Consider the following 20,589-nt stretch of genomic DNA (forward strand, 5'->3'; position numbering starts at 1 on the left):
CCTGCTCCGTGAAAAAAATTCCCCTAAAAATTGATGTGGGGGCTCAATCAAGATAGGCTAAGTAGTCTGGGTAACCCTCAAAAGGTATAAGTGCTTGCCCTGTGTCCCCATCCCTGGAAACACCATGGCTCAACTTCCCCTGTCCCCGTTTTAAAAGTAGCTTCCCCTCTCCTCGCCCTGTCCCCAGGACAATCAACCGATATTTGCCCTGTCCGACAAAAAAGCACTAAAATTTGCTCCCCTGTCGCCCGAAAATATGTCCCCTGCGCGATATGTCAATAAACCAATCAATATATAGACAAATCCAACAATATCGACCCTCTCTATCAATTCTACTTCAGTCTACGGTAAACTAGTGAATAACCGCTCCAAAATTAGATCAACTGCTGAATAAGAATTTCTTCTGAGGAGACAATGCTCTCTGTTTTCCTTATACATGGACTGATATTTAACGTATCTAAAGCATCGATCAGGTCGGGACGACACAGAGAATACAATCAGCCTGACGAAAGACAATGTTGAAGTAAAACTTCCTGACTAATATGCTCGAGGGTCGCCACGTCGTCGTGATATAAGTATTTTTCTCTTAGGCATATACATCAAAGAAATATTTGAATACATTAATTCTCTTAAACCCGATTCAATTAATCGAAATTATTTCATCCCTAATTTACCGGCTCGGAGTACTTTCATCCTCAATGTCCTGTCCTAATTTTTCTGATCATTGTATCGTATACTACATGTAACGTACTCTGTGACGTGTCCCGGTATCAGTGAGCACACATAGACATGCCAGGCTCCAGTATATTGTACACCGACACGGACAGTATGCGAGATGTTTTGCGAAACGACGAATGTATCAAGTGTCATTATGCTTGCACCTCGGGCTTTCGCCTAACACCGCCAGACCATTCTCACGTTGAGGAGGAATAGCTACTAAAGAGAACAAAAATTGCCTATTTTAAGGCTGAGAAAAGTGGAGGCGGTAGCAATGGCGGTAGCCGTAAACAAAGTTGCGAAACGTTTTCCCAATTTCACAAAATTTCGCACGGTTCAGATTTGGAAAAGTGTCTTTCCTTCATCTGAATGTTAGTAAATCTGAAGCACTGTGGCTCGGTTTATGGAAAAAATAGACGCGACACCTCGGCTGATTTGAAATGGCAATCATCATCCAAAAAATTATTAGGGATTTACTTTGGTTCCGACCGTTTACGCCTAAGACTTCTACTTAGCTGGGAGAAAAAATTGAAAGGCTTAAGACCGTTTTGAGACTTTGGTCAAAGAGTGAGCTCTGCATATGGCAGGCCTGTGTGTTACCGGCGTTATACGGCCTCCCACCACAGGCCGTGTAACGCCGGTAACACACAGCCCTGCCATGCAGAGCTAAGAGTAAGCTAAGTCTGTATGGACGTAAAATCACTATCATCAATCAAGCAATTTTTAAGTTTTTATGGAATAATTGGCCTGACAGAATAAAAAGACTTACATTGATTGTAACTTACGAACGTGGAAGGCTCAAGATTCCCGACATCTTTGCCCTCCATGATGCCATTCTGTGCTTCACGGATTCGTAGACTGTGCGATTCAACGATCGCTCGCTGGTAAGCTTTGCTATTGAGATGGCTAAGTATTTATATGGATTTATTTTCTAATTTTTCATTTCAACTTCAGAAATTATTGCTTTCATACTTAGACGCAATATCAAAAGGCACAAGGCAGGTTCCTGTTGCTCTAATACGCCGAATCCAAGTTATCTAGATATCCGCAATCAAATTATTTGGGGCAATATCAACATCTCGAACAATGGTACAACTATTTTATCCACTGTGGCACACTAGATTAGTTCGAATATCATCTACATTAATGACATCGTCGATGACTATGGCGACTTTGTTTCGCCTACAAAGTGTTGTTCACGACAAATCGGATTGTGGAATGAAAAAGGCTTTTAAATCTCATTCCAAAACAATGGAACGTATTCTGAAAGACACCCGTTTTGATCAGATACGTAGACAATATAATTTTGTGTATGTAAACAGAAAACGTTTCTCTTTCACAACGACCGAATACTTTAATATCCAAGTTTTTTATGACATTTTGTTGTCAAACGTGTCATACCAATTGGATTATTAATAATTCTTAGAAAATAATAATTATCACTTGTATATATGTTCGGCATTAAAATCAAGACGGGAGGTTCATGACTTTAGAGGAAGGCCACAATTTCGAATGCAAGTTTGGAGGAGAGTCGACGTCACCATTTTCAAGGCAACCAGTTAATATTTGAATCACACCACCCTGCTTCTGTTAATTCTGTCCTTACCCTATGTTAAGCATGCCCGTGAGGCCATCTCGACATGACAAACATGTCTCTATAAGAATATTCGAAATAATTCTAGCTGTACCATTATTTAATTGGAGTTTTTACATGTTGATTATCACGACACATCTCTAGATTTTTCAAAAATAGTCGATCTGTAAATTATTTAGTAGGAGTTTCTTTTAATTCCACGACTTACTATTTTTGTGAAGTCTAGAGAGAACGTTTTGATAATGAGCCGCCATGGCAACGAAACACCGTCCGCTCTTCAAGCATGCGCACCATAATCTTTGCAAGGAAACTAGCTACAAAGTGCCGAACGAGTTGCCTAACTCAGGTTCCAGTCGCGTCGCTTGATGTGGTGCCTACGGTGTTGCTCGTCGTGTTGCCTCGTGTAACTTGGCATTTAGATCATGATCGCCCACTAAAAGTTTGCGCTTTCCTGTTAATTTGTCATATTTCGCCAGAATCCTTCGCACAAAATATCATAACTTGATATAGAAGTTGACAACATTCCAATCCAAATTATATGAATGACGATCACTATTTCTAAAACCAAACCTTGCGCAATGAAATTAATACAAACCGACCTACAATATGTCCATCACCATTATTTTTAAAATATGCGTCGTTTCTTCCTAGAAAATAAATATTCTGACACAATTCAACATTATTCCAGTATATCAGAAACCACTTTCTGATACCTATTAATAATTTTATGTCTTACAAATAGTCAACCGAAGTTTGTTTTCAAGGTCATGCCAGCCTGATCCCCTGCAGTCTACTCTAAGATAAATCTATTTACATGACAAAGGCCGCAAGAGGTATATGCGCTGCCTGCTGTATTATTGTAACATTGTTACAAATATATACACGGTTGGGTTAGGCTGGTAATTCAACAAAAGGTCAGCTCTTGGCTTGGTCGGCTTCTGCACCCTGGGGCATGAGGCCGGGGTTGCTCGTTTTCTGTCTTAAATGATCAAATAAACGAATCTGTGCTCGGAATGCTCGCTTGTCACACAATAAATTACTGGCAAAACTTACAAACAGGGGATTTGCTAACAATATTGAGAAATTTTACATTGTGAGTTTTTGTTGTTGTTATTATTATTATTATTATTATTATTATTATTCACTCAGATATGTGTCATGGTGACAATGAAATTAGTTTTGATAATGCATATCTCGTATTTCAGACGTAATATTTAATCATGTGAATTGTTTTGTGTCATGGGGATATATACGGCTCGGGCTGCTGCTGAGGCGCGCAAGAATTTGAATATGTATTTATGCAAATGACACTTCCAAGTTCCAGCGAGCCGTGCAAACAGTTGCGCCGCGTACTGCGCACAATGCAAGTTTCAGCTGAGATCGAGACTACGAACATGATGTAGTCTACTGGTATGGTCGCTGGCGCGGCGGTTTGTCAATTTTTGGGGTCACCACATGTCTGCGTGATCGATGACCTTTGATGACGCAAAAAATTGATACTTCCGCCGCCGCCACCTCGCTGACGACGTGAATGTTGAGTCAAGAACGGGTGCATGGCACGGTCGCGATCGCTCAGCTGATTGATGAAGGTACCAGAGTACTGGGGCGAGCCGTACTACGCACTTAGTAGGTAAGTAGCCGTGCATTATTGTGACAACATCGTCCGAAGATACTGTTAAATAATTTTACACTTCTGCTACATGCAAGTCCAAGTGACTTGAGCCTTTGCTAGTGATGGTTTTCATACGAATATGATAATAGATGCGTGCTTTTTTCGCGCCAATTCAACCACTGCCAACTCTGCTGCTGGCATGTCAACCGTTCACTAATGCATGATTCAGCTGATATGATCTTGATACACGGAAACATGTTGAATAGGCAAATAAGAGATATCATGAAAAAGTCGAAATTTATAAAGGCGTTCAAGAAGTACCGTAGCACGTGACCTGTGAAATGAAAGTGGTAGACACGAGACGGCTGCTCCATCTTTCAAATCATTGCATCAGTTGACTTATCTACCATTGGTACCGGATGTACCGTACATGTACAAAGCCATTTCGCATACAAAATCACTTTGTCACACAATGATTATCAAGAATACCTCTTGGCTAAGTTAAAAGAAGTCTGGTGTTTAAATGGCACTTTTCCGCGCGCAAGGGATTCAAAGCCTGTCAGTGACTTTGTTGAAGGCACATGCGTTTTATAGAAAATCAATTTTGTGCGTGTGTGATTTCATAATTGACAGAGTCCTTGCTGCTTTTCGATGTGATTTTAAAATGGCACTGTCGTATTTTTATGGATGTGTTTTCATTGTTGATCAAATAATGTCCTCTACACAAATACTGTGTTTGATTCTTAAAGGGAAATTAGCTGTAACTTTTGGCTATTTTGTCAGTATTCAAGTTCTTTGTATCAACTACAGTTTCTTGCCCCAAACCCTATGTCATGCTGAAGTGTCAAGTAATTTGCTTGTCAACACACACTATCAGGGTTCTCAAAATTTTTGAAGTAGGCGGAAAGTTTAGAAAAGTAGGCGGTTAGCTTCCGTGTGCAACCAGGTTCCCTGGGCACTGGGGGGGAGGGAGGGGTGTGTTAAGTATTTTTTTAATTTGAAGACATTTCTGAGCAATTTTATGCATTTTATACAGTGTATGAGACAACTGTACAGGGTTCGCGGTAGAGGTCGCCACAGTCGCAAAATGCGACTAAAACTTGTTTGTGGCGAACAAAAACCCATCGGCAATCGCCACGATCTGAAAAGCATGGCGACAGCTTATTTCTATAGTCGAAATTGATAAAACTAATCAGTCCAAATCTTAATGCTTTTCCACTGATATGCTAAAGACAACATAAAAGCTCTTTATTTAAAGCACTTACTTGAAATTGTAAAGGAAGACAAAATACAGAAAACAGTTACAATTACATTCTCGCGATCTCGATCTCCATGAACTGGCATTCCGATCACGTTGATACTTAGCCCTGCGTACGATGCTGTGTGTTCCGCTACAGCTAATAGCCCCGCTCACGGGGCTATTAGCTGTAGCGGAACACACAGCATCGTACGCAGGGCTAGTTGATACTAAGATAGACAACCATAGCCAAAAGCAGCAAAACTCAGCGACGATTCCGAGCTTTATTGTCACAGTATTTCATATCGCAGTATCAAATCAAACTGATAACAAATCCCTGGATCAGCGACATTTTAGTGAAATTTCCACATTAATCATAACTTGAAAAAGTAAACGTGAAACAAAGACGTCGTGTATGCTGTCGATCAACAGCATAGTGTGAACCGTAAAGTAACTTGCATGGCATGTGCATTGAGTGCACATAAATGCAAGTCGCGATCGACATTGCAATATCAAACGGTCTACATCTTGTGAAAACAACGACATAGCAGTGAAAGTTGTAATAGTCACCGGTAAAAACTCTTCACTGATGAAAGGATAATAGCTTCAAACAAATGAAATTGCATATTTAGAGAAGGAAAACCAACGTAGCATCGTGGCCTTGAGTGAGAATAACAATGGCGGATGTGCAGAGTGGGACTATTCTATTTAGGTAACGGGGGTGCGGAGGGACACAGATTCATGAAGGTACTGGCAAAACGTGCCATTTTCCTAACGATGCTGTAGCGGGAACTTCAATGTCTCTTTTTAACAGTTTTTCTGATTGGAAAAGTAATTTTACTAACTGTAATGATCTACAATACGCTCATCACCTTTCTGTATGGGGTTTTAACTAGGGTAGGCATGTAAAGTAAAGTGAAGTAAGCCTTTATTGAAATCCTATCCCAATTGGGGATCTTGATCATAAAGTGCAATACAGGTTTTGCAAAATCAACAACAAAAGAGTATATATAGATGAGGATGTAACATGTTCATCAATATTTTACTCTTTTTCATTTTTATTTTCGTCTGAGTTCAAACAATTTTCCCAAATCACATAATGATTATTTGTCTGTTCTTGAAAAATGTTTATAAGGTCTTGTGTGTCTCTGAATGTGTTTTTACAAATGTTTACTTTACTTAAAGATCATGTCCACTGTCTGTGTAGCCTTTGCAGTGAAAAAAGAAATGTACAATCTCATGTATCTCATATATATATATATATATATATATATATATATATATATATATATATATATATATATATGTATGTATATGTGTATGCATTTATGAATGTATCACATCAAAAACTTCAAGACTGAAGCATGTTTCTACCAGCATTTAGTATGTGTGGCTAATGAAAGTTGTGTGTGGCTAATAAAATTAGGACCAAATTAGCCACACTGAGTAAGTGTGGCTACTAACTTGAAAATCCTACCGCTAACCCTGCAACATACACATTTTTATACAGTGTATGAGACAACATACACACAGGGGAGGGTTTCAGGGAGGGGGTTCCCCTCCCTGTGTGCAAGAAATTTTTAAAATTTGAAGACATTTTGGAGTAATTGCATGCATTCTTGTACTGTTTGAAGACCATTTCAGCATGTGTTAAGGTGTTAAGGATTTTTTAATTTGAAGACATTTCTGAGTAATTTTATGCATAAAAGGCTATTTCAACATACACACATGTGAAGGGTTTCAGGGAGGGGGTGTGCAAGAAATTTGTAAACTTTTAAGACATTATGGAGTAATTTCATGCATTCTTGTACAGTATGAAAAACCATTTCAGCATACAGAATAATCATTATCACAATCAATTACAACATGTTTTCGTGGGATAAAGTTTAAAAAAAAAGTCAGAAAAATTAATTTGATATCACTCGGGCCTGTCAACTGCATTCTGTTGGCAAGGATAATAGCAAAATTTCACCAGACTGTTGTGTAGAATTATATTTAGCTCATGACTTGAACAAACATTTTGAAATACATCTTATTATAGGAACACAATTTTCTGTGATTTCAATTCACTGTACTATTAAATTTCACAATAAAATGAATCCACCAGCTGATTATTGATTTTTTGGTGATGTTGAATATTATTGAAAAAGAGAGCTAAATTTCAGTGTTCATGTTTGTTAAAATCCCAAACTAACGACACTGAACGCGAACCTGTACAACTCCCTTAGTGACCCTATGTGTACAAACCACCGGCAGTCGATTGTAACACAGTACACACAATGCGATATCGGTCAACCTGAAATTTGACACTGTGATCGACCTTCTACCTCCATGGTTGAATATTGACATCGTCATCGACCATGGATGGATTGACAGGGCGTTTCAAAAGTATGAAAAATGAGACTCAGTAACTTTTGATCGCTATAGATTTGATCAAAAACCTACCAAACCCATCAGACAAGGCCCTATTCTTGTTACGCAGAAAATCAAAGCTCTCAAGTGTCGACTTTCTCTTCCGCGTTTGAGCGAAACAACATCAGCTTCATTTGGAAATGGTTGGCTATTCGTACTTGTATGTACTTGTATGTTAGTCCAATGTTTGGCTATACCCGATGTGAACGTCGGAATAATTCGGGCTGTGATCAGGAAGGAAGGGTTGACCTCGAGAGTGATTCCCAGTTCGCTGATCGCGATACTATAGTACATGATATCACAACACGTTCGCTGATCACGGTACTATAAAGTGATAGCAACAAATTCACCGCATAAATTTTTGCTAGACTACATATAACCACATCGGCACTTCTTAAATATTATTTCCGGCTTGCAAGACCACCAAAAAAATCGAAATATTGTTATCAAAAGTAGAATTTCGGGCTAGAGAGCGAAACAGTGCTGAAAAGTAGCCAGCCAAAATAAGGAAGAAGCCGGTCAATTTGGCCGGTATCCGGCTAAAAATGAACACGCTGACTATACATGTGTTATTTATAATCATTGTGTTTGTTGACAAATGAATACTAGTCCGGACCTGAATGCAGTTTTCAACAATGATAATATTTAGGGGTTATTACACGAAGTTTGGACAATACCGCATCGTATTCGAGTGATGTGTCCGTATTTTGACGAGTTGTGCACTTTATCATGCATACACATGCTTTGGTTATGACTGTTTTCCTACGGACACTCTAAAATTAGCGACGAAATCAACTGAAATTGACCTTGCTTCCTCCTGGCTGTAACTTAAAAAAGTTGGTTGCTATAAGGAGTGATGACAACCGTATCACTTTTTGATATTATTCCACTATTGGGCCATTCCACTTCAAAAGAGGGTTTGTGGAGCACTTTTAAAGCGAACAATTTAAATATTACGATGTCAACACCGGTTTTCACAATTTTGAAGATTTTTTTTACCTTAAAATGACGGTAGATGTAAAACGTAGGCTGGAATGTGTAAAATGGATGTGTTTTCATGTTTTGAAACAAACCTCATCCCTGCGTGAAAGTTATGAGGCCGCCAAAATCGGGTCAAAATACTCGTGCCAAGCCAGCGTTCGATTTCAAACTCGATCGAGTATGAACAACTGAGAATATAGAGTTAGAGCATAGAGTTAGACCGGTGCCACACTTAAACCTTCAACTTGCGTGTTGCGAGTATTTTCAGTGCAGTTGGATTTTTGTGGCTCATTTACAGTAAACGATGCAATTCACCACCCAGATACTTAAGCTCATCAACAAGAAACTTATGGTAAAGCATTTCTATCATGATCTTATACATGTAATCTTCAGCAGTGTAGACGACATGAAAAAACTCGACTGTATGGGACCTGCCGTGAACGATGACAGGTGTCGGCAAATGATACAAATTTTCCATGTGTTTGTTTGTATGTTTTTGATACAACTGTACTTGTGCCTAAGTGCAATACCCATGAAGTGACTGAAAGCAGAATTTTGACTTCAATCATAATGACGTTTCGGATTGTCAGTGTTTCCGTTAACGCAAAATCCTGCATATTTTATGCAAATACGGTTTTTACATGGCGTGATGACGGCTTTTGAGGTCACATGCCTGGCTCTAATACATGAAATTGTAAATACTGCTTTTACATGGCGTGATGACGGCTTTTGAGGTCACATGCCTGGCTCTAATACATGAAATTGTAAATACTGGTTTTTACATGGCGTGATGACGGCTTTTGAGGTCACATGCCTGGCTCTAATACATGAAATTGTAAATACTGGTTTTTACATGGCGTGATGACGGCTTTTGAGGTCACATGCCTGGCTCTAATACATGAAATTGTAAATACTGGTTTTTACATGGCGTGATGACGGCTTTTGAGGTCACATGCCTGGCTCTAATACATGAAATTGTAAATACTGGTTTTTACATGGCATGATGACGGCTTTTGAGGTCCCATGCCTGGCTCTAATACATGAAATTGTAAATACTGGTTTTTACATGGCGTGATGACGGCTTTTGAGGTCACATGCCTGGCTCTAATACATGAAATTGTAATACTGGTTTTTACATGGCGTGATGACGGCTTTTGAGGTCACATGCCTGGCTCTAATACATGAAATTGTAAATACAGGTTTTTACATGGCGTGATGACGGCTTTTGAGGTCACATGCCTGGCTCTAATACATGAAATTGTAAATACTGGTTTTTACATGGCGTAATGACGGCTTTTGAGGTCACATGCCTGGCTCTAATACATGAAATTGTAAATACTGTTTTTTACATGGCGTGATGACGGCTTTTGAGGTCACATGCCTGGCTCTAATACATGAAATTCTAAATACTGGTTTTTACATGGCGTGATGACGGCTTTTGAGGTCACATGCCTGGCTCTAATACATGAAATTCTAAATACTGGTTTTTACATGGCGTGATGATGGCTTTTCAGGTCACATGCCTGGCTGTAATACATGAAATTCTACATACTGGTTTTTACATGGCAAGATGATGGCTTTTCAGGTCACATGCCTGGCTGTGACTAGGTACAGTCACCCAGTTGTATGTGCATGACAAGCCTATGTCAACTTTGCGGAGATTGCACCCAGAACGTAAATGTTCGGGCGATGAACAGCCAAGTATCAAGTAATTCTCTGATAAACAGGTCAAACAAACTCTCGGTGAAAAATCTGCCGATGAACCTGCCAGCACTTTAGCAGTGTGTCAGTGCAAGTCCTACTCCGGAAATTGCAACCAAAACAACCGAGTCGAATTCCCACATGGCTGTGCAATGCCAGCCAATATGTTCCAGTATTATTGAAACAACTGAATGTGAACCATGTTTAAGTGAAACTGGTGAAACAAGTGAAAGTTTCACTACTAGAAATGTCAATTCATCGGGTTGTGAATCAAACAACAATGTACAGTACGTGTTATCTCAGAGCGACGGTGAGAAAGAAATCCTAGCTGTGTTTAGCAATGTATTCGATGGCAACAGTGAGCGAAAAATCAGACTCCATAATTTCTATTTGTGCAGCAAAAGCTGCTGTTCTTCAATTCCGATGTACGAAAAATATGGGAACAATTCGACAAGTAAATTTCAAGTTTTTCACCTGTGTCTATTGAACAGAAAATTGGGCTTTGACGAAGTTACCAGTTTATGGTACATTGAAAAAATGAGAATATACAAATCATAAATGTTAAATGTTCACAAATAAAAATACCTGAAGAGAGATCGCCTGACTGTCCAACCTTGTTACATCATACATGATGTAAAAGTGTGCAAGATTTGACCAAAAATTCTTAAAATGGGTCCAGGAGAGCCATTCTGGAGACTTCAGAATAAAAAAAAATCCGCACCATGGGAGGGGGACACCCACGACCTCTTCACGGTCGCATTACGGACATTTCCAGCTATCAGCCATAATTTTCCTGCTGTGACAAAAAATTTCTACATCCCTGAAATACCAAGCCATGTTGATGAAATACTTAATGTTTTGGCTGAGCAATGCCACTTTTTCACTGACTTTGCTGATGGGGAATTGATACTGTCTGGCAGGAAAAGGGATACAGGACTAAATGTTAATGTGAATAATGAAATTAAATTTGCATATTCCCCACAAATCTAATGACAATAATTTTTAGGTATGAGAAAAAGAAACAAATAATCAGTGAAGAGACGCATTAAGCTTAGGAGACAAAGAAAGAGAAGACTTGGAAAGTCACCAGGAAATTTGCAGTCTACTTCAACATTGGAACCACCCCAGTTTGATTCAACATCAGAACCACCCCAGTTTGATTCAACATCAGAACCACCCCAGTTTGATTCAACATCAGAACCACCCCAGTTTGATTCAACATCGGAACCACCCCAGTTTATCTCAACATCGGAACCACCCCAGTTTGATTCTTCATCAGAACCACCCAGTTTGATTCATCAGAAGAACAATCTCAGAGTGATTCTCCTGAACTTGTAAACAAGGAAATTTGCACAAAGGACTTTAATTACATCATTGACAGAGACCCACTTCATACCAATTTTCTTAAGTGGAGAAAATTGAAGAGCCAACTTTCATATATAAAGAAAACTTGTCAGAATTGTTTCTAGGTAAGCATGCAAACACAAGTGTTTTCTAGTTATCAAATTATTGAAATTGTTCCATCATTGCATTGTGAGTGCATTATCAGGTTGTCAGTGTTTTATTATTGATATAGGTCATCTTGACTAATTCAAACCCTCGCTGACTTACGGATGTTGTGTACGTTTATAACCTTGCTGCATAAATGGATTCTCATGGGCATTGTAACATCTATAACAGTTCATCATTGGATTCAGTTTTTAGCGACAAAGTTACGTAACTGAGGAAGCTTATAGAGTTGGGAGAGGCAAAATTGACGTCATTTCGGTCAACAACTTCTGTAAAGCTATTTTGTCAAACCACGTGATCACAACTGCCGTAAAACTATTTTGTCACACCACGTGATCACAACTTCCGTAAAACTATTTTGTCACACCACGTGATAAGTGTTATCTAACGACTAGCGTACCATTCACGCTGCACACACACTATCAGCGAAAATACCAGATCGTGTTGAATTGACATAATAATTGAACTTGGAGTGTACGTGTGAGTGTATTGGCTTACATGAAAATGCGATAGACAATGATGCATTTACGTTAGAACGTCCATGCTCGATCAAAGTGTTTTTGTTCTGTCATTGTAAATTACGAGATTGGTGGATGTTGACGGACATCTTGCGTGAGTTTGGTCCTGACATGCATGTCGTTTCGATCTCCTTTTTACTGTGCAGGGGAGAATGAATTACGTTCCTCATGGGTTTCAAATATGTCAAAAAAATACGAAGTTTTGAGTGGATTTACGATTTCGTTTGTAAAATTACGAGCAAAAATTTCAGCTTCCCATTTCATCGGCGCGACCGTGCAAGAAACCTCAGTCTCCTACTTCCTCCATAATCACATGTTGTACAACATGAAAGGCCGGCCTCTTGAAACACTCAGTGTGTAAGCGTGTGGAAATTTGCGTAGTGTTTTTTCTCATTTAATTTGGCAAATTATCAGCAAAAACCTCAATAATTCAAGGTAACCCTTTCTTCTCAATCGCTTCCTGGAGTTTCAAAGTCGTACCAACGAAAATGAGTGAAAAAATTTGATGCAAAAATCGTGCATCGGCGAGAGTAATAAGCGTAAGGGTAAAGAGACTGAGAGTATTCATACAGAAATAGCCCATAGTTCGATTTTGGTTTTCCTGTTTTTCATTTGCATTTTGGCCGAATGGTTGCCTATTAGCGGGTTTTGAAATTTTTAAAGCATCTAAAAATATTAAAATGACTTTTCATTAACAAACGAAATAAAAAAGTAAGAAATTCAATTATTTATCTACAAAATAAAAATATTTTGGCAGGCTGAATCATGCAGCTAAAAAGTGAACAATCAATGTTAAAATTCCCAACCGTTCATTGCTGTGGCGCTCGAATACGCAGTCAGTTTCCGTGAAACCGGATGAAATTTTCTTTCAGGCGAGGCGTTTCAAGTTACTCTTGAGAAAAGTTACTTATTTATCAGTTGTTGTTTTACTGTTTCATGACTCATGTTTCTAATCCAATCACTTGTTGACCTGAAAAACAACGATATTTAGTACTCTTTTTCAACAGACTTTTAGTAAGTAGCCGCGGTACAGCTGTCTAAATACTATCGTTTTCAAGTACATATTAAGTGAACTTTGTAAATGAACATTCTGAACCATCGTGTAATGTTATGCTTGGAATTTTGTTGCTTTTGAGGTTTATTCGTGGTTTTTTGTTTCTTTCCATCATCAAACATTGACAAGTAAGCTTGTAAAACTAGCCTTAAATCACTTAAATTAGAATTATGTGTTACTTTCTGGTTTTGTAATATGTAAAGAAATAAATAAGTTGATTTCTTTTGATCCTTTCCACTTATTGGTATTTTTTCCTGGTTTAAAGTTACTAATACCCTTAACCCTTAGTCTCTACAATCTTAGAAAAATGAAACGATTGATTTAATAAAAGAAACTTATTGTGACAAGGTTCAGTCATTTTCATAACTCTGGTTCAAAATTCAGTGTGCTATACTCATATCTTGGCAGTGCTGAACTCTTCTGTCATAGTATCTGCAATTGAAGAATTACTTCACATAGAATAAGTTGTAAATGTAAATCAGTGCTGTTGAAGATTATTTAATTGTCAGGGTGTTGCCAACTCTTGTGTGTATATAAGTATGTCCGGTTCTGAGATGAGCTGTATTGGCATACAAAAGGAATTGGTTGATATCTGACAATTTGATTAATACAATCAATTTTGAAATTTACTCAAAACTTTTGAGACTGAATTTGTAACTTTACTAAGAATTTCAGAAACTAGAGGGAAACAGACATACCAGTGTGATGGGCGGACCAGAAAGTCCATGGAAATCAAGCAGGTTGTTCTTACATGAACATTGCTGTTAGTGTGTTGATTTGTAACACACTATGCTAACATGTTTCAACACCCAAGGAAACTTGCAACTTTAAGTCAATGCGACATATTAATAAAATTATTTTAATTTTGTATCGGAATATCACAAAACAATGTTGTGATCATCACAGTCCAGCTAGCTGTTATGAGTAAGCATGTGTACTTGGCTGGACTGATCAAGTTTCTGCAAAAAATCATTTCACCATCAATGACAAGCTAAAGTGACGTCTTTAATAAATGTATCCATTCAATATCCAAAGAAAATCAAGGCTATCAATGACACGAAGAAAGTTTGTTTAGAATTATATTTTCGTTTTAAACTACAGTTCTTTGATGCAGTGTGGTCGTCTGGCAATCCATCATCACGGCAAATGTAGTGCATGCAATACACAGTCCACACTGTCCAATCATGCGTGCTTGTTTTCCTGTTATAATTCAATTGGGTCAGAATTTTGTAGCAAGGAACATACAAAATCTTGCAGATAAATCAATTTGGATGATCTATGTTGATCTATGCAAATTCCAAGTTTGGTAGACATGTGAAAATTTGTTTTTGCCTTCATGTACAAGATGGCATGTTTACCAAGCTGGACGCTCACTGCTAAAAAACAATAGGTTTTATTACAGTTTCACATTTCAACCCTTTCTTTGCATCTTTCTCAGCAACATTCCCCAAACCTCTCTCCTTGCATCCCTACCACTAAATGCACTGAGGAGCACAGTGTCATATCATTGATGCTATTTTTAGCTGATGTCACTGTGGCATTCGTGGCTTGTCAATGTGCAACTACATTTGCAAGGCAGATGTAGGCACACATGGAAAGCAAATGACACTATTTAGACAAAGTGGAAATATAGATTTTGGAAAATTCAAGTGGTTACTGTTCAACACATGTATTACACAATCAACAAAGTCATGGTTTTAGTCAGCATGAATATAATTCATCAAAGTCGGCAAGCTTTACAGGTTTGTCTGGCATACACAATCACCCATGGCTTATCCATGAGTGATTGTGTATACCAGACTGCTGAACAACTTATGCAGTCACACTCATAAAAACATAAACATGTTCATTTCCCATGATATCTTGAATTGCAGAGAAATACTGCATAATTAAGCCCACTGACTAAGAGTAAGTCAACATGCCTCAACTAGTTTCAAATTAAACATGGCACAATGACGTTTTCATTGTCTGGTAAACTGACTTTGCTGCACGGTCATTCACATAAATTTGTTCTGCAGTAGGATCCAAAAGGTCAATATGACAGCTTAGCAGTGTTTTTTTTTCATGTTGAGAGCCATTACTTTGGCAAAAAGAAAAATAAAGCAATCATTTGTCAGTATTTGTAAAATGCCTGATGAAATCAATAATATAGCAGCACATTATTGCTAATATCAAATAGCACTGCACTACCACTCATTTGTTTCACACTTTCTCTGATCTCCATGTATTTCAAAACACAAATTAACAAGTGGCGACTGCGTCATCTTTGGTGACTTGTCCTTGCTAAATTTGAGATTTTGATGAAATACAGTCACATATTGAGTGAAAACACAATGCGCAAAAATAGTATTACATGATATCATTATTTTTTTATCACTATTCCAGACAATGTCAGCTTACAGATCCAACCTGAGAAGTCAAGCAGGCAATAAAAAAGAGACTGCTGAACAAGTTGCAAGATCTTTTATTAGGAAAAAATCGATCGATCTGGATGGTTTTGTGTGAAGCAAACAGAAACTAAAGGTTTGTACTGGTGTATTAAGTCCCCTAAATACAGGTTATCCACAGGGTCTGTGGTGTACGTGTTTCTTTCATTGTATCTTGTAATTCACATGGTGAAATCAACCGTGAAAAAGGTAATGTAATAAATTTCACAGTATAACTGACAAGTCAGTACATTATTGTACATCATTCATTGATGAAGGTGATTCTATTGTAGTACGTAAAAATGATAGGGGGGGGGCTTATAAACAGATATACCCCAAAAATAGAAACATTTACACTCACTTAAAGCAAATTATGTAAATTATTCAAGCAAGAATTGTTCCATTTCAAACAACACCTACACAATTTTGACTGCCCTGTTAGATAGAATAGTTCAGTCACAAAAATAGAGGTGGATAACATCACTAAACTTGTCTTTAGGTTGTATTTAAAATTTTAACAAAGGTGATAAGGAAAAGGGTCAAACAGTAAATTTTGTTTCAAATGTAATATTCCATTCCTACAGTACACTTGCCCGGATATAATTTATACAACAATAAATTAAATCATTCCAGAAATCAATCAAATAATTCAGGGGAGGGAGAGGGGGTTGAACTTATACATAAGGAGGGTCTTATTGGATGAGTGAGATTCACTTGTACATGTGTGGTATTTGAATATGTAAATCATGATATATCACTCTGCTGATAAGTATGACATCATGATCTACAAATCAAATACATCATTACAGATTTATGAATAGACAAAGTAACATAGGGTGTACAGAATGGAACTCTACCTGCAAGCACCCCACATGCAGGAAGAGGATGATTTGTGATGGCAGATGTAAACAGTGGGAAGGGTCAGTCCTTGGGGATGGTGAGGTTCTTTATGCATCTGTTTATTTTCTTCTATTTTATTCGTTAATTGTTTTATCTATTTCAACTGACAGTGGTGTTGACTTGATCAATATTAACCCTGTGAGTGCTGTATTTTTTTCCACCAAAATTTTAGTGCAACATTTTACAAGTTTTGATGAACTTTTCTGTAATTTTCATGATAATTTTGGAGCAAATGAACTCAACATTACATTGGCAACAATTTTATTATCAAAATTTTTGCAAAAATGTAACAAAAATTGACTTGGTAGGTATATTTTATAAGGGTGATAAAAATTGACTTTGGCACTCAAAAGGTTAAAGGCCAGTGAGTAGCCAGTTTGTAGAGCAATTGAAAGAAATGGGGACCGGTAGATAATAAAGAAAGCAGTCAGTTTTGAGTCAAAATCTGTATTTGAAATATCACTTATAAAATAAATAAAAAATATGAAATAAAATAGAATAAAATAAATAGTTTCGTGAAGAACCCAACCCCATCCCACTCCACCCTAGGAACTGACCTGTCTCCTGTGATGTGTCATGTGAACTGGTTTATGCTACAAAGTGAAGGCATTAAAACATGCGCTCAGTTTGTTGTAAGTAAACTGGTTTTCATAGCAAAGTGAAGGTTTCAATGATAACACAGCTGGTGTTCTTTAGAAAACTGGTTTACATAGCAAAGTGAAGACATTAACTGGTTGACATTGTGTTAGTGTCTTTGTGTAAACTGGTTTATGCTACAAAGTGAAGGCATAGAATTTGTACGTTTGTGTGCTCAGTTTTGCAAATGGTGTGATGTACAAAGAAGGTTTAAGGCAGCAAGGCATATTAGTTTGACTGTAGCATACCACTATTTTGTACCTCTGCCAGATGATAGGTTAATAAGATCGACCGAAATTCAACCCATGTGTATTCATTGAATCTTAAAGGATTTTCAAGAATATTATCACTAGGTATATTCCCTCTTATTTCATTAAATGATTTTAGTTGAAAATGAAAATTATAGTGTGATTCTGCAGGTATTTTACAATGCTTAGTGCAGTAGACAGAAATGGCGGTTGGCGGGTCCCTTGAAACTGACCAGGTGAATGTGCAGAGGCTATACAGAAACATGCTAGTTGGGATACCTCGAACCTGCCGGAAAAGTGTTAGCAACGATGCTGGCCCTAACATGTGTTCAGTGACAGCAAATTTCTGTTTTTCTCACTGGCAGATGTATAAGAAGTACCAATATTCATTTTAAAAATGTTAAATTCTTATAAAATTTCTTAAGTTAGCAGTCTTTATGAGAAATCCAATTATAAGAAAAAAAAAATCTGACAAAAAATCACTGTCCAAGATTCCTTTCTACATTTAGCCAATCATTTCAGTGTTCAAATCCCTATGGAATGATGAAGTGTCAAGTATTCTACTTGTCAACACAGCCTATGGATGTGTAATGATCATTGCTATTGTTTACAAATAACTTCTGTCAAGCCTTGAATTCAATTTTCAACAACAACAATGCTGACTATGTAGGCTGTGTTGATAAGCTGAACATTGAGCATTTCACCATGCTTCATGGATTTGAAATTGAAACTGTACTTTGATACAAAGAAAAATAATACTGAAAAAAGTCTCATTTACCTACCATAACTTCTGAGATTAATTCTTAGATTCTTAATTTATGAATTGATTAGACATCAGGCATATTTTGATCTGCAAAGATTTCAATAGTTATGCAGACCAGTATGAACTATATATTGCGCAATACTTCTTAATGTAAACTAGGTCATATGTAGTACAAAGCAACACCATGATAGTAACTTTGTTACAGTAGAGCACTCGAGAAATACTGTTTGCTATTTTCATTTCATTGTAGGAAGAGGTGTCTTTGCTATCATATCGATTAAAGCTGGTTGGGAGAAGTTTGGAAAATTGCTCTTTTTTTGGCACTTAGGTTGCATACAGTGATCCAAGAGTGGAAGCCTTTTCCTGCCAGACAGTATCACTTCCGCATCAGCCAAGTCAGTAAAAAGCAGTATTGAGCCAAAACATGACATATTTTCACCCACTTGGCTTGGTCTGTTATAGCATCTTCAGTCTACAAAAATCAAGTTTACAGTATTTATGTTTTCAACAGCCTTCAAATGTTCAGTATTATGTTAAAATACACCATATGGAATATGTTCTGTTTCATTAATTTTAACCATCTTGAACTGATGGTGAAATATGGACTTGGCAGGAAAAGGGTTATCTCTGTATGGGTATAATTAAGTTTCAGAGGTCAAAGATGAGCCTTACAAACAGTTTCACCACATGAAACAGAGAACCTGCAGAACATACGTGATGACAACATATCTCTCAAGATATGATAATTTTCTTGTATTGACTGCCTCCCTACACTTATTATATACACTGACTGAGACAATATTGGTCCCATCATAAGAGTGGCATAATTTTTGAATTTTTTAGTTATAATTGACTTCTGGAATAGGTAAGCGTCCATCTGTACCGGTATGTGTGTATGTACATGTATGTATGTACATGTACGTATGTATGTATGTATGTATGTATGTATGTATGTGTGTGTGTATTTATGTATTATGTATGTATGTCAGTGTGTGAGGATGTCTGCTCAATTTAATGTTTTGAGGACCAAAATACCTATGGACTTGATATTTTAAGTGTAGATGCATGATGCGTAAATGGCTGGATTTTTTTCTTTTTATGTATATGTATTCCTGAAAAATATTTAAATTAGATCAAGAAGGGAAATTCCATAATTGGTAAAAAAATCTTCATACCTGCCAGTCAGATAGCTTGGTATACTCAGATTTGTTCAGACTGTGATACAATAGATGAAACTGTATTTCTTAGTCAATTTTTTTCATTTTTTGTTACAAAAATCTTATTAAAAAGTCTTCAAAACGTTTCTTCAAACAGCTGTGATATTTGACATTTGCACAGGGAGGACCTCTGCGGGAATGCTGAAATTGTGCTGAAATAGGCAAATTTGTATTTCTTGAGGTAATTTTGGGGCAAAATGTTTTGTTTTGTGAAAGTTGTAGCCAGACAGCTTTCATATTTTGGTGTATAGGTTACTAGGGATGACAGAATAACACATAGCTTGTGAGCATAAAAATCTCATTTCAGATGACAGAAATGAGATTTTTATGCTCCCAAGCTATGTGTTTATGCCCGGAAGGATATTCGTATTGATGGAAAAGGTCTGCGTGTAGTCAATCTGGTCCCACTTTTTTCTGTCTGTCTATCTGTCTGTCAGTAGTAAAGGCCTGAAAACTTGAGCAGTTACCGCAGTGATGTGTAGATGGGATGTGCACTATAGCTGTGAGATTGTTCAAATGAAGTTTTCAGTCATTGTGATTATCTCTACAACAATGTAAACTTTCAAGTGAAACGTTTACATAACTATATATTCTATTCAAAGCCTTCCCATATGACACTAAGATCTCGGGTAGAATAAACATTATTGTGAAAAAAATTATGGTGAGAGGAACCCTGGTTGTTCTGTCTAGGAGTACCCATTTTGTTGCCATACTGATAGATGGATGGCAAGTGTGTCGTCACGTTTATTAATTTAACACCATCTAAAATTTAAAACCAACTAAATTTAACACCAATTAACTAATATCTTATCTAAAACAAATACATCAAATGCTTTTAAATTTTTATCAGAAACAAAAAGTGCTTACTGTGAACATGGCATATACTTCCACTTAAGTTTGTTGCAACGAGAAACCAATTAGACATTGGTATTTCACAATGATATGTTCAACATATAAAAGCAGTGTAGGTGATGTTTAATAGTTTCATCCTCATCAATTAATTTAGTGTATGTGTTGCATGTGTCTTTCTGTTTTTAGCTCATAGTTGGTATGTATATAAATAC

At 37.3% G+C, this 20,589-nt stretch overlaps 1 long non-coding RNA gene across 2 annotated transcripts in view; it reads left to right on the forward strand.

Annotated features, from left to right (window-relative positions):
• The first annotated feature begins 3,671 nt into the window (after positions 1-3,671).
• Positions 3,672-20,589, forward strand: part of LOC139134681 (uncharacterized) — a 37,938-nt gene continuing 21,020 nt past the window's right edge. The window contains exons 1-2 of one of the 2 annotated variants that reach the window (XR_011552835.1): positions 3,672-3,941; positions 15,721-15,858. This is a non-coding gene — a long non-coding RNA (uncharacterized lncRNA). Of the gene's footprint in view, positions 3,942-11,292; positions 11,724-15,720; positions 15,859-20,589 lie in introns of those variants that run through there. The other variant, XR_011552836.1, reaches the window with a different exon arrangement.

The sequence above is a fragment of the Ptychodera flava genome, chromosome 6 (assembly GCF_041260155.1).
Source record: "Ptychodera flava strain L36383 chromosome 6, AS_Pfla_20210202, whole genome shotgun sequence".
NCBI lineage: Eukaryota > Metazoa > Hemichordata > Enteropneusta > Ptychoderidae > Ptychodera > Ptychodera flava.